Here is a 17,493-nt window from a genome sequence, read left to right on the forward strand (position 1 = left end):
GCTGCATGCCTTTAATCTCATCACCCGGGAGGCAGAGGCAGGTGGATCTCTGTGAGATGGAGGCCAGCCTGTTCTACATAGCAAGTTCTAGGCCAGCTGGGACTACAGGGACACCTTATCTCAAAAGGGCCACAAAAGTGACTTGGGGAGCAAAGGATGTATTTGGCTTACAGCTCATAGTCCATCATCAAGGGAAGCCAAGTCAGGAGCTCAGGGTTTGAGCCTGGAGGCAGCAGCTAAAGCACAGACCACAGTACAATGCTGCTTACTGGCTTGCTCCTCTGGACTGTGCTCAGTCTGCTTTCTTATATGACCCAGGACCACCTGACTACATGGATCTGGGCCCGTCCACATCCACTAGCACTCATCCTACAACCAGGTCCACATGTCAATCTGACAGAGGTCATTTGTCAGCTGAGGTTACCTCTTCCAAGGTGTTTCAAGTTCACAATACAAACTAACCAGGACAGTGTCCTCACCCAGTATACCTATCAAGTTAATATTGGTTTTCCAGAGTGAGTTTGCAATGGTTCCTTCCCTGTTTGTTTTATGGAATACTTGGAGGAGCATCAATATTTGTTCTTTAAACATCTGGTAGAATTACTCAGTGTTTCAATGTGGTTGTGAGCTTTCCTGTGTTCAGAGATTCTTATTAAGGCTTCAAAATTGTTTCTTAGTATTGATCTTTTGTGGTGTTTCATATGCTCTCAGTTCAGTTTTGAAGGTCATGTACTAACAGAAGTTTGTCCAATAATTCCAGAATTTCCTCTTCACTGGGCTGCTACTTTTCCAATTATTCCCTACTGACCGTCTGGGTTTCAATGGCATCAGTTGTAAGGTCAGCTGCTTCTGATTCTGATATTGTTTGTACTGCTCTCAGCATTACATGAGGTGAGGTTTGCCACGTCCATCATCTTTCTGATAACTAACTTTTCATTCTTGGATCCTTTGTTTTCTACTTTCAGTTGTCTAGTCATTACCAACTGCCAGATCTCTGTTCTGCTTCCTGTCTCCTGTCTGGGAGTTGTTTGGTCTCAGCCTCCTGTGCCTTTGAGGTGCTTCAGGAGGTGGTATGAGATTTGTCTGATTTTGATGTAGAAATTTTTAAACCTATAAAATCTCTCAAGTCAGGACCTTAATATTTTAGGTTTTTTTAAAAATTCTCCAAGGTGAGGTTGTTTCTAACCAATCATGGAGGACCTGACCATGGAGCAGGACATGAAGGCCTGCTCTTGTGTTGATGAAAGCTTCAGCACAAACTATAAAATTATGATGACCCTCAGTAGAGGATATTTCTCAGAAGTCAAACTTGCCATATTCCCACAGTCAACTGCATAGCTGTTATAATCCTTAGAAAGAACAAGAAGAATGCCTCCTTTATGGCCAGTGAGATCGAGATTATGAAAGGCCAATGTCATCCTAATGTCATTAGGCTTTTTCATGTGGTAGAAACCAGAGACAGCACCTACCTTGTAATGGAGCTTGCTTCAGAGGGAGAGCTGAGGATGCACATCCTCGAATGGGGCTCTCTACTGGACCAGGAGACCCGAAGGTGGTTTAGCCAGATACTACGTGCAGTACAGTACTGCTATAGCAACAGCATTGTGCACAGGGATATAAAGGCCGAAAACATCCTGGTTGATGGCAGGGGAAATGCCAAGTTGAGCAATTTGGGTCTGGCAGTTAAAGTCCAACCTGGGGAGAGGATAGTGGATTTTCATGGCACTCTGCCCTACTGTGCCCCCAAACTTTTGGGGACAGAGCCATACGATGGCTATCCCAGAGACAGCTGGAGCCTGGGAGTGCTCCTCTTCATTATGGTCTCTGGAGACTTCCCATTCGGAGCTTCTCCTCCTGCAGAAGTAAGGCGGCAGGTCCTGGCTGCCAACTCAGCATTCCTAGTTATGTCTCCCTTGATATTTTCACTGTCATCGTTGAACTGCTGATCATTCATCCTGGCAGAAGGCCCACTGTCGACCAAATCATGGAGCACCTGATGGTCAGGGATGGTGAGGCATGTTCACCACTGACTTGCAGACAGACTCTGGCAGGTGTCCCTTGCCCATGCATTGTCAGGGCCAGGAAGATCATGGGGTATGAACCTGAGGAAATCAGTGAGTCTGTCAGATATCAGAAATATGACTAGGTCATGGCAACATACCTGATTCTGCAGCACCAAGCACCCTGGGGAGATTGCTGTGACCATCAGGCAAAGCCCTAGCAGATCCTCACACCTTCCCTGTGCCCCAAAGGAGAGTTTCTGAGCCTACTTTTCCCACCTTCAACTCCCCACCTGAGCGCCAGGAGGAGGAGGAGGTGGAGGATAAAAAGATCTCCGAACAGGGTGGTAGAAGGCATAGCATGCCTGCCATCCTGTTCTGCCAACGCAAGAGGACCTTCCCCCATCACCTATCCAATCAGGGTTCTGATGTGGATGGTTCCCTTCTCCACAGCAGTCTAGACAACAGTGAGAAATCAACATACTCCAAGATGGGGCTCTGTGGCAGCCTGGCTGTAGGTAATCAGCCATCCTCTTCTCTGGGGCCACACCAGGGTGTGACTGCCAATCACAGAAGAGGGCACATCCCGCTGCTGGTCCTCATTGGAAACCAATATCTCCTGGGATGTCTCTCAGGATGTCATCCTGAGAGGCACCTTCATTGGGGATAGGTCATCAGAAGATAACAGCACTGCTGGCCAGCCTCAGAGTGCGACCATATCTTCCCCTTGAAGCCGTTGCCAGGGCTGGAAGGGTGTGAAGAAGACATTCATGAATTGTCTCCGGTGCCTCTGTTGCTGCCTGTCAGCCCCAAGGTGAAGCTCCACCTCTGGTAACAACGAGGCTCCAGAGAGGGGTGATGGTGGAGTCCCCCACAGAAGCAGGTAGATGGGTGGTCAGGATCCACTAGTGCTCTTCAATCCAGCTCTGCTTTTGCTAATGTCCTGTGAAAGTGACCAATGATCATTGTACTTACTTGGAGTGTCACTTAGCACATCTGTCACCTCAGGATGACCAATCCCACAGAGTTCCTCCAAGTGGAACCTCAGGATTTTTTCCTAGCAGTAGATAGTAGAGAATGTTGTCCAGAGGCATGCAGGGATGGAGGACTGATTTGCCAAAGGGAGCCAAGATTGCTTGGAGAATCACTTGGGGAGTTATGGGGCAGCAGGCCATGCTCTGTATTGAATTACTGAGAGCCCCCTTCCTATGTCTTTCTGCTTTGAAGTGCTGAAGGGGAAAATCCCCAGTTTCATGGCTCCTGAGCCATCGATGGGGTTGGCCTGGCTGAGAACTGAAGAGCTGCATGAGGAAGCCAGGCTGGATGTCCAAGCGGCTGGGTAGCCACAGGCCAGGCACAAGGCCTTTGACCTGTACAGGAAGCATGGGACACACCACTGCACACCTATACAGGTAAAATTCCAGGCAGGAGATTCTGGCTTTCAGAAGGACTTCAATCAGGGGAAGGCCCTGAGCTGCCCTGGGATGAGAAGTTCCTGTTCTCACTCCTGGCTCAACATCAGAGTCTGTCTGTGGAGTCATGGCTGTCCTTCCCTTCATGTTTTTTATTGAGGAATCCGGTCTTCCTCAGGTACAATGGTTGTCCTCAGGGAGGTAACTCCTGGTCAGCCACATCCACATGCCTTGCCACAGGGTGGTTCCCGACTTTGAGGTTACAGTCTCCAAGCAGCCCTGTGGGAGTCCTCTGAAGGATAGTGTCCTCCTTCACTTCAAAGACTGGGAAAGATGCATGGCTGCTTACAAAACAGACCTCAGACCCCACAGAGAAGAAAGCTTCAGAAAATCTTAGCTGGGCAGTGTCCTCAAGGAGAGCTGTGTCTCCTCTCTCTACCAGTTCCACTCTGTAACTAGACATGTTCCTCCTCCTCCAGGTTTGCTCCATCCAGTCCATTCACCCTCCATATGCACACTGAGATCCTGATACCTTGAGAATGATCACATACCACATGATTAGGAGTGGTGTGTTTCCATATCAACATCAAATTAGAGACACTTCTGAGGAGGGAGCGCCTGCTCTGGGCCTGCCTCGAGCCCAGCCTGGCAGGTATCTACTCAGAGTCTCCACTCAGCTCTATGAAACCACAAAGTCTCTTTCAGTTTCCAAAGCCTGCATAGGTCACTGAGTATCCACAGGTAAGCAATCCTTGGACATCCTTTAGGTATGATAAAGGCTTCCCTGTCCATCCAACAATTATGTTGGTAAGATTCAATGTTGTGTTCATTTTCCCTAGATTATAGCAAGCTATGTCACAGCCTGAAACACACAGATGTCCGTGTGATAGACATGGATCATCTCCCTGTTCACCTTTCTTTCTATTTTGAACTTGTGGGAACAAGAGTTTTGGCTTTTTCATCTATCAGGACATTTTCTGTGTTCAACAGTATATCTAAGTGTCATTTTACCACTTTGAGAACATGTCCAGGTACTTTATCTAGGCCTGTCCTCTGAAAGTGGTTCAGTTCATAGAACAGACATTTTACTTCAAAATCTGATAAGAAAATGACTGATTCCCCAGCTTGTCCTCAACAACTACGTGAATGTCCTCCTGAGTATCCTTGCTGGGCTACAGCCCCTTGGACAGGTTGACCTACTCAGGTTGATCTTATGACTCTTCTGAAGGGAATTGGGTCAGTCTGTGTCAAAGAATCAGACTGACATTGAGTTCCCTTGATGAAAAAGAATATGTTGTTCCCCTGCCCTCAATTCACTGGAATATAGAGATGCTAAAAGGTGAGTCTCCTCTCTCTCTCTCTCTCTCTCTTTCTGTCACTCTCTATATATCACACAGACACACACACACACAATTATCCACACAATATCTATATTTTGCCAACCTGGCCCCTTCTAACACTTTACTCCTCACTACTGATTTTCTCTAAATTTCATGCTCACCTCCAGTTCTGTTTGGTTTTGGCCAAAGCACGTGACTCTTATACTCCTAGGGATGCTCTAATTGTCTGCTCTCACTACAAGGTGCCCATTTGCCTCCTGTTTTTAAACAGGTTTTCTTTATATACTACAGACTGACCTGGAACTGTTCATCCTATGGCCTCAGCTACTGAATGCAGGGAATGCAGCTAGGTACCCAGGCTTAGAATGTTTTTTTAAACTCTCCATGTGGCTGAGGATGACCTGGTCTGTCTCCACTTCCCACAGTTGGCATCCACTAAGCCTTTTTGACGCGATGCTGGGACTCACACACAGGGATTCCTGCATGCTGGACGAGAATTCTCCCGACTGAGTTATATGTGTAGCCGTATGATTTTTACTTTTTAACACTGGATTTCATACCACTCAGTCTACAGTGGGACTTAGCACGCAGCAGTGGTAGATGTTGAATTCCTGAACCTCTTGCTTCTGTTCTCTCTGGTCCTGATTTAGAGGTCAACACCACTCACCATGTTTTTTTTGTTTTTTTTTTTGTTTTTAATCTTTTTGAGACAGGGTCTCCCTGTAGCCCCAGCTGTCCTGGAACTCACTATGTAGACCAGGCTGGCCTTGAACTCAGATCCACCTGTCTCTGCCTCCCAAGTGCTGGAATTAAAGGTGTGTGCCACCACCCACCGGCAGTGAGCAGGGTTGGAGCAATGGAAAAAGGACACTGTGCCTCCCGCTCCACCCTATCTCCAGGAACATCAGTCTCTAGACAGTGGTTCCCGGGACTTTCACCTGTGCAGCCAGGATGAAAGGATGTTCCAGCATGCAGTCCTCAAGTCAGCTTTGTCTGACCTCTGTGCAACAGTGTGAAAAAAAGAACAAAAGACACAAGAACAGCTCACACTAGGGAGCTGATGGGATCCAGACAGTCTGAGCCTCACCTACTGTTTGAGCGTTTCCTCAGTTCACCCTTTGGGCAGGCTCCCACCTCTCAGAGTTAGCTAGTTCTAGGGAGTTCTTGGAGTTTTCTTTACAGTAGATGCCAGAGTCTGAGTAGTGGTACATGCCTGTCATCCCAGGACTCAAAACCCTTAGGCAGGAGGATAGTCACAAGAGCAAAACCAGCCTGAGCTACATCGTGAGTTCCAGTCTAGCTTGAGCATCTCACTCTACCAAACAAAAAACAAGAAACAGCAGGACTAGGGCCAGAGCTCAGTTGTGCATAGCATACCCAGGTCACTCCTTTGGCATTTCCCCAGCATGGAACACAATTGGAAGTGTGGTCTGTGCCTGTCATCCCCACACTGGGTGGTGAACACAAAAGGATAGGCATTCAAGGCTAGACTGTGATATAGGATACTCTTCATTAAACACAATCATCCACCAAAAGCCTTAATGTTAAAATTCGAGAAAGCATGCAACTCAGAAAAACCTTGTATTTCAGGCTGGAGAGATGGCTCAGCAATTAAGAACACTGGTTGTTCTTGAAGACCTGGGTTTGAATCCCAGCACCCACATGGAAGCTAACAAGTGTCCATAACTCCAGTTCCACGGGACCGGACAGCTTCTTCTGTCCTCCGTGGGCATTGCACGACATGGGTACAATGGCCTACACACAGGCATTAGCTCAGTGGTAGAACAGTTGCCTAGTAAGCACAAGGCCCTGGGTTTGGTCCTCAGCTCTGGAAAACAAAAAACAAAAACAAAAAAAAACCTTGTATTTCTCGTGAATCAGAATCCCCGTGTGGTGAGAAGTAAAGAGGGCCTCTGGTTACTCTGTGGTTCATGGCTGGAACAGGACTGAGCACAGGGCACACCCAGCATGCATAGCAGTGGGGGAGAGTACCTTTCTGGTCCTATGGAAGGCAGAGAAGAAAAAGGGATTCCAGAGCAAGGAGGCCCCCCTCCACCATTTGTGCCAGTTCAGGAGGGGATGGAGGCTACTGGCCTTGCATCAATCAGAAACTATCCCCCTGTGCTGCCCCTTTGTGGTGGCTCTACAACTGTGTTCCATGTCCTGGTTTTGCTGAAGCTACTGCCTCAATTCATGCCTGGAGGGGGACAATCCAGCTCCTTATTTTGGGGGGTTTTGTTTCTTTGTTTATTTGAGACAGCCTCTCACAATGTAGTCATAGCTGCCCTGGAACTCACTATGCAGACCAGGCTGGCACCCTTCTCAAAGATCCCCTGCCTCTGACTGCCAAGAGTTTTTTATTTATTTTTTAATTTTTATTACTTTTGTTTTTTAATTCTTTGGTCTTTTGGAGACAATGTCTCCCTGTAGCTTCAGCTGTCCTGGAACTCACTATGTAGACCAGGTTGGCCTTGAACTCACAGAGATCTGCCTGCCTCTCTCCCGAGTACTGGGATTAAAGGTGTGTGCCACCACACCTGGTATTTATTTTTTATTTTGTTTTGTTTTTGATACAGGGTTTTTATGTGTTGGAAAGTGCTGTCCTAGGTATTATTATGTAACCCAGGATGGCCTCACATAGTAATCCTTCTGTCTCACCCTCCATAGTCTTGGGATTATGGTCTTGCATACACCCATCTAACTTGGGGTTGTTCTTTCCTTCTTCTCCCACACATACAAGGAAGATAGAAACAAAATATCTTTCCAAGATGAGCTACACAGGGGCTGTCTTGGGAAGAGGTGGTATAGACACTGTCATGCATGGCCCTAGGCACCTCTGGGGGCCTCACTGACTCCAGACCAGTGAGAGATACTGTGAATTTGCACTTGAACCTGGCTTGTGGCCTCCACAGGTACTACAGTTTAAAACTTAACTTTTTACAATTACTGGAATGTTTTTAAATTTTTATTTTTAATTATCTACATGCACGTGTGGCTGTGTGTGGGTATGTGCACATGAGTTCAGTTGTACATGGAGGCCAGAAGAGGGTGTTGAATCCTCTGGAGCTAAAGTTACAGGGGTTGTGAGCTGCCTGATGTGGATGCTGGAAAGTGAACTTGGGTCCTCTGCAAGAGTAGTAAGTGCTCTTAACCACTCAGCCATCTCTCTGGTCCCAGTATCCAGAATGCTTTTTTTTTTTTTTTAAACTTGTTTCTTACATGGTTTGCCTCCCCATTCCTTGTCTGGGACTCTGGGACATTGTAGGGATAGGCAGGTGCAGCCTTGAAGCCCAGCTTCATCTCCAACATTGTGGAAAGGGACTGTACATCATGGGGCAGAATGTGATGGTCCCCTACACCACTAGGACAGAGCCTGTGGAGAGTGACCTCCCAGGGTATCCATGTTGGCAGTATCAGGAATACTTTAAAACTCAGAGACAAATGCCTACATTGCCATATTTCCCTGAGGGGTTAATGCCTCAAATACTGTCAGCCTCGAGTCTAGTGTATTTTACATCATTGTTTTAGTTTGTTCTTAAGAGTTAGCTGGAAACTTCCAGGAATGTAATGTACTATTAAAGTATCCAAACATGAAAACCTGACATTTAGCAATGTTGTCTCTAATATCACTATGCATTTAAAAATGACTGTTGGCTTCATCTAAGCCAAAAAGTTTAAGGGGCAAACACGAGATGGTCTGAGAATAGAAACCCACTCCCTACGTAACTTTGCAAGTTGGCGACACTGCCATCATTGGCTGTGTGGTGTACTAATTTGGTGAATCTTATCCAATGTACTTTTTGCTCATCCACTAAGCCATATCTTGATAGGAAAAGACAGTGGTAAATGGAAGCTGTACACTCAGCTTTAGAGTTCAGTCCTCAGCTTCTAAAAAGTAAGACTTGAAAGGAGGAGTGTTTGGGGCTGGGGATGCAGCTCAGCTGATAGAGTGCTGGCCTAGCATTCATTCAGGAAGTCCTAGGTTTGATCCCTAGCACCAAAACAAAACAAAACAAAACAAAACAAAATGTGCATAGTGGGACATGCCTGCAATCTCAGCAATCCAGAGGCAGAGGCAGGGTGATTGCCTTAAGTCTGAGGACAGCCTGGTCTGCATAGTGAGTTCCAGGCCAGCCAGAGGTCATAGCAAGACCCTATCTCATAAACTTAAAAGAAAGGGGGGAGGGAGGAGGGAAACTGTAGAGAGGGAGGAGGAGAGGGGAGGAGAAAGGGCAGAAGGAGAAAAGTGAGAAGGAAGGAAGAGGACAGATTCTAGGGGCCAGAGCTCAGGCAGCTGCTTCAGGGGTGATCATGAAGCAGGAAAGTGGTAAGATGTGGTATGAGGTCTTCCCATAACCCAAGCTTGGTGGATACCACTGATTTATTTGACCTAATGTTGGAGACACTGCTTTACCTAAACTCTGCTGAAAGCATGTCTGACCATGTACAACAGTCCCTTCAGCCAAGAATGACTATGCCAGTCTGGCACGGTACACACACCTTTAATCCCAGCACTTGGGAGGCAGAGGCAGGTGGATATCTGTGAAATCCAAGCAGATCAGCTGGGGCTACAAGGAGACCCTGTCTCGAAAAGACCAGAATAGTCAGGAGGAGACCAGAGGAAAGGTGTTTCAGAGGTTAAGAGCACTGGCTGCTCTTTCAGAGAACCCTGGTTCGGTTCCCAGAGCCTACCTGGCAGCTAACCATCTATAACTCCAATTCCAGGGGGATCTGGTGCCTTCTGACTTCTGCAGGCATTGCACAACACAGGTGCATTTACATCCATGCAGACAATACACTCATACACATAAAATAAAAACAATAATAATAAAAAAGAATGATTATGTGACAAAAGCTGCACAGGCATGTGTGTCAAGGCAGACAAAAGAATGCAGTGCCCCCATCCCAAATTATACAAGGAAATAGCACTGTGACCATTGACCACAGGCTCTGTTATGCTTAGCTAGCTTTCATTGCAATAAACAGATCCGTTGCTTCAAAGTAACATACTTAGAAGCCTTGAGAAAGCTTTCTCAAGACTGACTGCACTGTGTAAAAGTCACATGGCTTTTCCTGCCTATGCAATAAAAAAGTAACAGCTACACAGTGGAACAGGAGGAGCTCAGGGCCTCTGTTCTCTCAGCAGAGGGCTTCCTAGTTCCCCACTCCTGAGATTCGAATTAAGTATTGTGTCTTTTTCTCTGTGCTGCACTGTCCCTCTTCAAGGGTTCTCAGAGCTCTTGCCGCCATGCTGGACACAGCAGAGTGATGCCCAAAGCAAGGAATTGAACAACAGCTCTGCTAGAACAGAGAAAGTGAAATGGAGAAACAAACTACAAAGGAGTCAGCAGCCTCTGTGCTAGGTGGAGTCGTGGCTATGAGGACGCAAGTAGTTCTTTTAGGTTTTGTGTAAACCTGGATAACAATGGGGGAAGAATCAGTCTCAAGAAACTAAACATTATATTCAATTGCTTAAAAAGCATACTCAAGCAGTCAGAATCTCAGGTGTCAGAATCTAAATTAGAGGAATTGTTAAAAGCTGTAGTTAAACATAATCTTTGGTCCCCAGAAGAAGGTACCATAGACCTAGAATGCTGGGACCAAGTAGGGAAAAGTCTGAAAGGGGCACATCAATCTGGGACTTCTCTTTCTGGTTTGCTTTTTCTATGTGGAGATTTTAATTAAACATGTTTGGGAACCTTTGTGGGAGAGTAAAGAGAAGCTTATACCTATTCCATCCCCACACCTAAACTGGCCCTTTCACTGTAATGATCAAGATAAACTTCTGCTTGATAAGGAATGCCTTTGGGAGATGACATTAAGGCCCCTAAGGCTTTCCATGATAGCATGTTATAATGGAAAATATGGCCAGGCATCTGCTTCCATTTGGGGATTAGCATATGATGGTAAAAGCTATCCTGTATGGAAGAGCATATCTAATTTAGAAGTCTAATTGATCAAGGTTTTGCCAAGAACAAGCCCACATTTTTAAAAAGGGGGAGTGTCTAGTGATTTTCTTCAATAAAGCCTGGTCTACAACTAAAACAAAAAATTAAAAATGGTCTCTAATGAAAAATATCAATGTAGGATAAAAGATAAGCTTTTCAGATTGTCTGGCTCCGTTTACAGATACAAGCTAACTAATTATGGATGTAAGCTTTTCAAACATCTGATCACCTCAAACATAGATGGGGAGAAATTCAAGTTAGGCAATGGTAAAGGCAGATACTTTTGTTGGCTTGATTCTCCTTATAAGTGATAATTGCCATATATTCATATATCTTATAAAATTTAGAGATATTAAATATAACCCTTCCAAAATAAGTGTTCTGACTTTGTCATTTCCTGTTCCCGATACAAAATCCAACACGTTGTAAGACTCAGCTAAAAGTGTCCGTATAGGTAATAAGGAAGACAGAAACCAGTACAAACCACTTGGTTCCATTTCACAGAGAAACAAATGACTTTTTTGTATATTGGTAAATTATTATGTGTTGTTTAAACTCACTGAGACGCTGGCTCTGGAGATGGGATTTGATCCTCTCAGCTCAGATTCAAGCATGTTCATCTCAAAATGTCCTCCAAAAACTTCAGAGTCATGTTGACACCCCCACCCCAATCAGTGACCAAGAGTAAGAAAATAAAACAGTCATAATAAAGGCCTTATGCCCTTGAAAACAGCTAGGGGATAAAATATTTCCAAAAAATTTACTATTACTTATTTCATGATATAAAGATATGTATGCTATTTTCCACTAACAATATACGTGGGTGGGAACCCCTCACAAAAGTCTCAGTCCCTTAGGCTACAGGAAATATGGAGTCACCTATAGGTGATGAGACAAGTCATCTCTCTCCTTAGCCCTAGAATACAGAGAATTATTTGCTTATCACTACTGAGAATATTATAAATTAAAGCATCAAAAATAAATGCAATAAAAATTATAAAGGATACTCACGAACTCATTAAAACTCCTATAACAAAATGTGTTGGTTTAGTCTTAATTAAAATTGGACTATAAGACAGTTTAATTTCCTCAGATGTTACTGATCCAGCTTATATTAGTCAAATTCCCATTATGTATTATTCTTAGCTACTCCAAAACTTTTTGACTTTAACTCAATTGGCACAATTGATTTACTGTTCACTTTGAGAAACATTGGTTTGCCATTTTAAAAAAAAGTACAAGAAATGGGAAAACACTACCTAACTCCCCAATCAAGGAAGTTCTCACAACATATAGTAAATTTTTGTTAATAAATGTCTCATGATATTAAGATAACCTATGAATAAGAAAAAACTTAAAAATAGTAAAAATGAAAGTTATATTTGGTAAAAATTTATATATAAAAATTAAGATGGTTAGATGTTTCCAAAAGAAAAAGAAAAACCCACAGGCTTTTATATGTTATAAGGTTTGAATAAGTTATATTAAATGCACATATATATATATATATATATTCATATATATATATTCATTAAAGAAGAGGTCATGAATTTGAGAAGGAATTCAACGAATTTAAGGAATATATATTCATATATATATTCAGTGTAGTGGCTCTGATGTCAGCAGACACCCAGAGAGTGCAGAGTTCGGGCCTCCCTCTGGCCTCCCTCTGGCAGAGGGAATGAGAACACAGGGAACTGACTGCCTGAGAGCCCATGGATCCTGCCTCCACGCGGTGGTGAGCCTCCCCTAATTGCACTATACCCATCCCCATACCTGGGATTTCCTGAAGCCCCTCTCAAGGCCCCAGGGCCGATCTGGCTCTCATAGGCTAAGGCTGAGATCCTAGCAGACAGCCTGAGAGGGTGGGTTCCAACCTCCATCAGTGCAGTGGTTCTGATCTCAGCAGATTTCCCGCCAGAGAGTGCCAAGTTCTGGCCTCCCTCTGGCCTCCATCTGGCATAGGGGCTGAGAATGCTGAGGATTGCCTGACAGCACCCAAATCCTGCCTCCACATGGTGAAGGAAGCCTGAGTGTACCTGACTGGAACCTGAATTGGGCTTCTGTGGTACTCCTGAAGAGCTGATCTGAAGCCATCAGTTCCCTCCAAAGTAAACCTGAGAGAACCCGAACCCTGTACCAACCAGCTTTACATAACCAATAAAGAAAGGATCTAGGCACCCCGATAATGCAAACAGAAGCATACTTCAACTTAATTCTCATATCAGAATCATAAACCAAAGAAATTCCATGCCAAAATCACAACAAAAGAATAATAAAAAGGAAAGCCAAAACACTATGTCCCCACCAAACTCCACCAATCCTGTAGAAGAGTTCTACAAGCAGAACCCCCTAGAGATAACTCAGGACACTGAATTTAAAAGAACAATCATAAACATGATCAAGGAATTCAAAAAATTTCTCAAGAACACACAAACAAAAAAATTAAAGAGTTAAGATACAGATAAACTTCGGAATGAATTCACAAAAGGGAAATATTGAAGAAAATTCAAGCAGAAATTAAGAAGGAAGTGCAAAACTCAATGAGCCAATTTGAAACAATGGGGGAAAGACTGACCACTAGAATGAATGAAATGGAAAACAGAATATCAACACTGGAGAATAAAGTTGAAGAATTGGACCACTCAAGCAAAGATTATGGAAAAATTTCTACATGACAATAGATGCCAGCCCAGAATAATTTACCCAGCAAAATGTCTATTATGGTTGAGGGGGAAAGAAAAATCTTCCCTGACATGAATAGCCTGAAAGAATACATGTCCACAAAACCAGTCCTTCAAAGAATACTTGAAGCAATACAGAGAGCAGAGAGAGAAACAACTATACCCTAGGGGCAACAAAAGAAAATAAATAAAAGTATAAAGTGGAAAGACAAATTTAGATAGAGAACACAAACAGCAATCAAAATGACAGCAACCAATGTACATCTTTCAATAATAACCTTAAAAATTAATGGACTGAACTCCCCAGTCAAAAGACACAGGCTAAGTGAATGGATTAAGAAATAATACAAAATCCATCTTTTTGTTGTCTGCAAGAAACCCATCTCATCTTCAAGGACAGGCACTACCTTAAGGTAAAAGGATGGAAAAGAATATTTCAAGCAAATGGCACTAAGAAACAAGCAGGGGTTGCAATTCTAACATCTGACAAAATAGACTTCAAAGGAAAACTAATCAGAAAAGATAAGGAGGATCACTTCATTCTGATCAAAAGAACAGTTATCCAAGAAGATATTATAATCTTTAACATATATGCACCAAACTCTGGTGCACCCAAATTTATAAAAACAACACTACAGGACTTGAAGATCCAGATTAACCCCAGCTCAGGAATAGTAGGGGACTTCAATACACCACTGTCTCCATTAGACAGGTCAACTGGACAAAGAATGAACAGAGAGACATCTGAATTAAATGATACCATACATCAAATGGACCTAACAGACATCTTTTGAATAGTCCACCCAAGCACCAAAGAATACACTTTCTACTCAGCACCCCATGGAACTTTTTCAAAAATTGACCACATACTGCGCCATCAAACAAACCTCAACAAATACAAAAAACATGAAATAATTGCATGCATTCTATCAGACCACATTGCAATAAAGCTCAAAATCAACACTGGACGAAGCCCTAGTCACTACACAAATTTGTGGTGATTGAACAACACCACTCTTAAACAACGAGTGGGTCAAAGGAGAAATTAAGAAAGAAATAAAAGAATTCCTGGAATTCAATGAAAAGTACAACACAACCTCTGGGACACAGTCCTAGGATGGAAGTTTATGGCTCTAATTAGAAAGAGCTCAAATCAATGACCTAACACTGCAACCCAAGACACTGGAAAGGCAAGAACAAATGAAACCCAAACCCAGCAGAAGAGAAGAAATAACAAAAATCAGAGCAGAAATTAATGGAATAGAAACAAAGAAAATAATACAAAGAATCAACGAATCTAAGAGCTGGTTCTGTTAGGGTCCGAGAGTTGGGAATAATTCCCATAGACATGAAGGAAAAATGCCTAAAATTTTTATTCAGAAATTTAAAGTATAAAGTAACCAAATTAGCGGCTAGCCAGGCAAGGATTCCACAAGCCAAAGATGGCATCCGGCTTCAATAAAAGCAGGCAGGGGCTTTTATTGAAGAATTTCGCACAAACCCGTGTGAGCCAATGTGAAGGCCTGAGCTCTGATCTGAAGTAAATTCAGAATAAGTTCTGACCTGAAATAAACTCAGGCCTGGACTGGGAAACTTCAGTTCCCTGAGAACTTGGATGTTCTTCTGCAGTGATTTTTATCATGACACTGACAGTTCCTTGAAACCTATTAAACGTACATAAGTAAGCTTGTATAATAAGGCTGTGTAACTAATAAAGTTATAGGTAAAGAACAGAATGTTTAATAGGCATGGAAGGATAGGTACGATTCCAAAAAGGGCTGAGCCCGGGGAACACAAAGGTACTGCAAATATCATAAAAGTATTGTAAATATCATGATGAGGTAATTTGGCTTGAAAAGAACATTTTCTTTTCCTCTTGTTGTACTATAAATAAGGATGATTCTTAGAATAAAGCATGCATTGGTTCACACGCCTCTGCATCCCCTGCATCCTGATTTCTTCTGCGCCTATGCCTCAGGGCCCCCAAGCCCCTCAGGCTTGAATTGTGGTCACTGACCGGTGACAGCTAGCGCCCGAACAGGGACCCCGACATTGCACTCACAGAAGGTGTTCAGGATAGAGTTGCAGGTAAGTGCAAGTCACCCAGAGGAGGTGGCGGAGTCTTGGCCAAGTAGGTAAAAGTCATCCAAAGGAGGTGACAGATAAGTTGACTGGCTGGTACCAGTTGGCAGCCACGGTTGGTTTCTATAAATCATTTTTACAGCATTATTGCAGGGTAATGGGACAAGGTAAGTCTACTCCTTTTGTTTCTTTAATTCATCATATTCTTAGTAGTAATGGTGCACAAGTGTCCAAAAAACAGATAGATAATTGTGTGAAAATAGTTGTAGAGTTTAATTCATGGTTTCCTGATACAGGAACTTTAGATTTAGAAGTATGGGACAGAGTCAGAACAAATGTGGAAAAGGCATTTCAGACAGGAGAAACAATACCACTTGATTTTCGCTCTGTGTGGGCACTTATGAGAACTGCTATTATCTTAATTAATCAAGGTCCAAATAGTTTGTCCCCAACGCAAGTTTTTTGTACTTCCACTGAGGCAGTTAACCTCTATGATGTTCCTGAGGAATTAAAGAATACAGTTGCTAGGGAGATTCAAGAGGCTACTTCCTCGGAGCCCTCTGTAGATAGTTCTGTAAGGAAAGAGCCTTCGGCTCCAGCCTCAAGCCTCTTGTGTCCAGATGACACGGAGGACTCATTAGATTCTGATGAGGATTCAGTTATGGCTCGACAGCTGAGAAAGAAACTTAAGAAATTGGTTGTAATGAAGCCTAAAGTAAAAGTACAATCTAAACAAAGATTGAGTATAACAGCAGCTCTTGCAAAATTATTGTTACAAACTTCTGATTCTGACTCTGATTCTGAAATTATTATGCCAAAAGCTGCATTTCCAGTTATTCGACATCCTGCTGTTAACAGACCTGCACCACCTCCTACTTATGAAGGTATAGATCTAGATCATATTACTAAGGTACGCAAGGCAGTAACACTATACGGTCCTCAGTCACCTTATGTGAAAGAAATTCTTTTAGGTTTGGCTAATCATTATGGGACTCCTGCTCCAGATGATTGGAAAGTTCTGGGTTTATCATTGTTGAAATCATGAGTATATTCAAAGGACAGTCCCTCTAATGTTTTCTTATAGAATGTCTATGCTACAATGTCAGGGATAGATTAAAAGTAGAGTATTATGATGTTGTCTCTTTGCATTTTCTTTTAGGTAATATTGTTTTCTGTGTTTCTTATAAGGAGCATTTTGTTGTATGAATTTGGATTAGGTACCTATTCCCCAGGTCATGGGTGCTTGGTCCGGATTCATGTAATACAATGTTTTTTTCCAACTCCAGATTGACAGCCCTCTTCAAACGGATTCACCATGCAAGTAAAATCTTTTAGGCAAAGAAAAACAAATGCCTTTTTGAATTAATTATATTTGTAAATTGTCTTGTGCTGTTTGAGCTCATTGAGACACTGACTCTGGAGATGGGATAGGATCCTCTCACTTCAGACTCAAGCCTATTATCTCAAGATATGTTCTCTAAGATTTTTTTTCCAGGTTCAGGTTGGCCTCCTGACCCTGTGGAAAGAAAAGGGAACTACAAAACAGCCTAAGGATATAAGGCACTGTACAATTAAAACAGCTACAGTGTGAATTTTAGTTGGTAGCTCTATAATAATAATAATGTTAAATATGTTTGTAAAGAATGTTATATAGATGGCTACTGTAGGCTATGCTTAGATTGCTTCAGCAAATTAGTACTTGTTGCTTAATAGTAAAGAAGTCCCGGCCACCTGGGAAATGTCCCCGTTGTTGTCGTGGTGTGCATTGGGCTAGAGACTGTAGATCCAAGACAGATGTTGATGGTAATCGTTTAGGAAATAATCAACCTGTGCCAACAAATCGACCACAGCATTTGGGAAACAAGGTTCGGGGCCTTCCCCGAGGCCCCTCACAAACCATCGGGGGCACCCAACCATCTTTTCCCTCAACCCAGCAACCGCCGGCAGTGCAGCCGTGGACCTTCCCTCAGCCATAACTATAACACTGACACCCCCTACTATTCCTTATAAAATACCTACGGGTGTTT

General features: G+C 43.3%; 1 non-coding gene across 1 annotated transcript; it reads right to left on the bottom strand.

Moving 5' to 3' along the window:
- Positions 1-7,958: 7,958 nt before the first annotated feature.
- Positions 7,959-8,160, bottom strand: LOC115066781. The gene has a single exon (XR_003846227.1). It is a non-coding gene; the product is annotated as a small nucleolar RNA SNORA73 family (small nucleolar RNA).
- Positions 8,161-17,493: the final 9,333 nt, after the last annotated feature.

The sequence above is a fragment of the Nannospalax galili genome, unplaced genomic scaffold (genome assembly GCF_000622305.1).
Source record: "Nannospalax galili isolate Female #2095 unplaced genomic scaffold, S.galili_v1.0 scaffold204, whole genome shotgun sequence".
NCBI lineage: Eukaryota > Metazoa > Chordata > Mammalia > Rodentia > Spalacidae > Nannospalax > Nannospalax galili.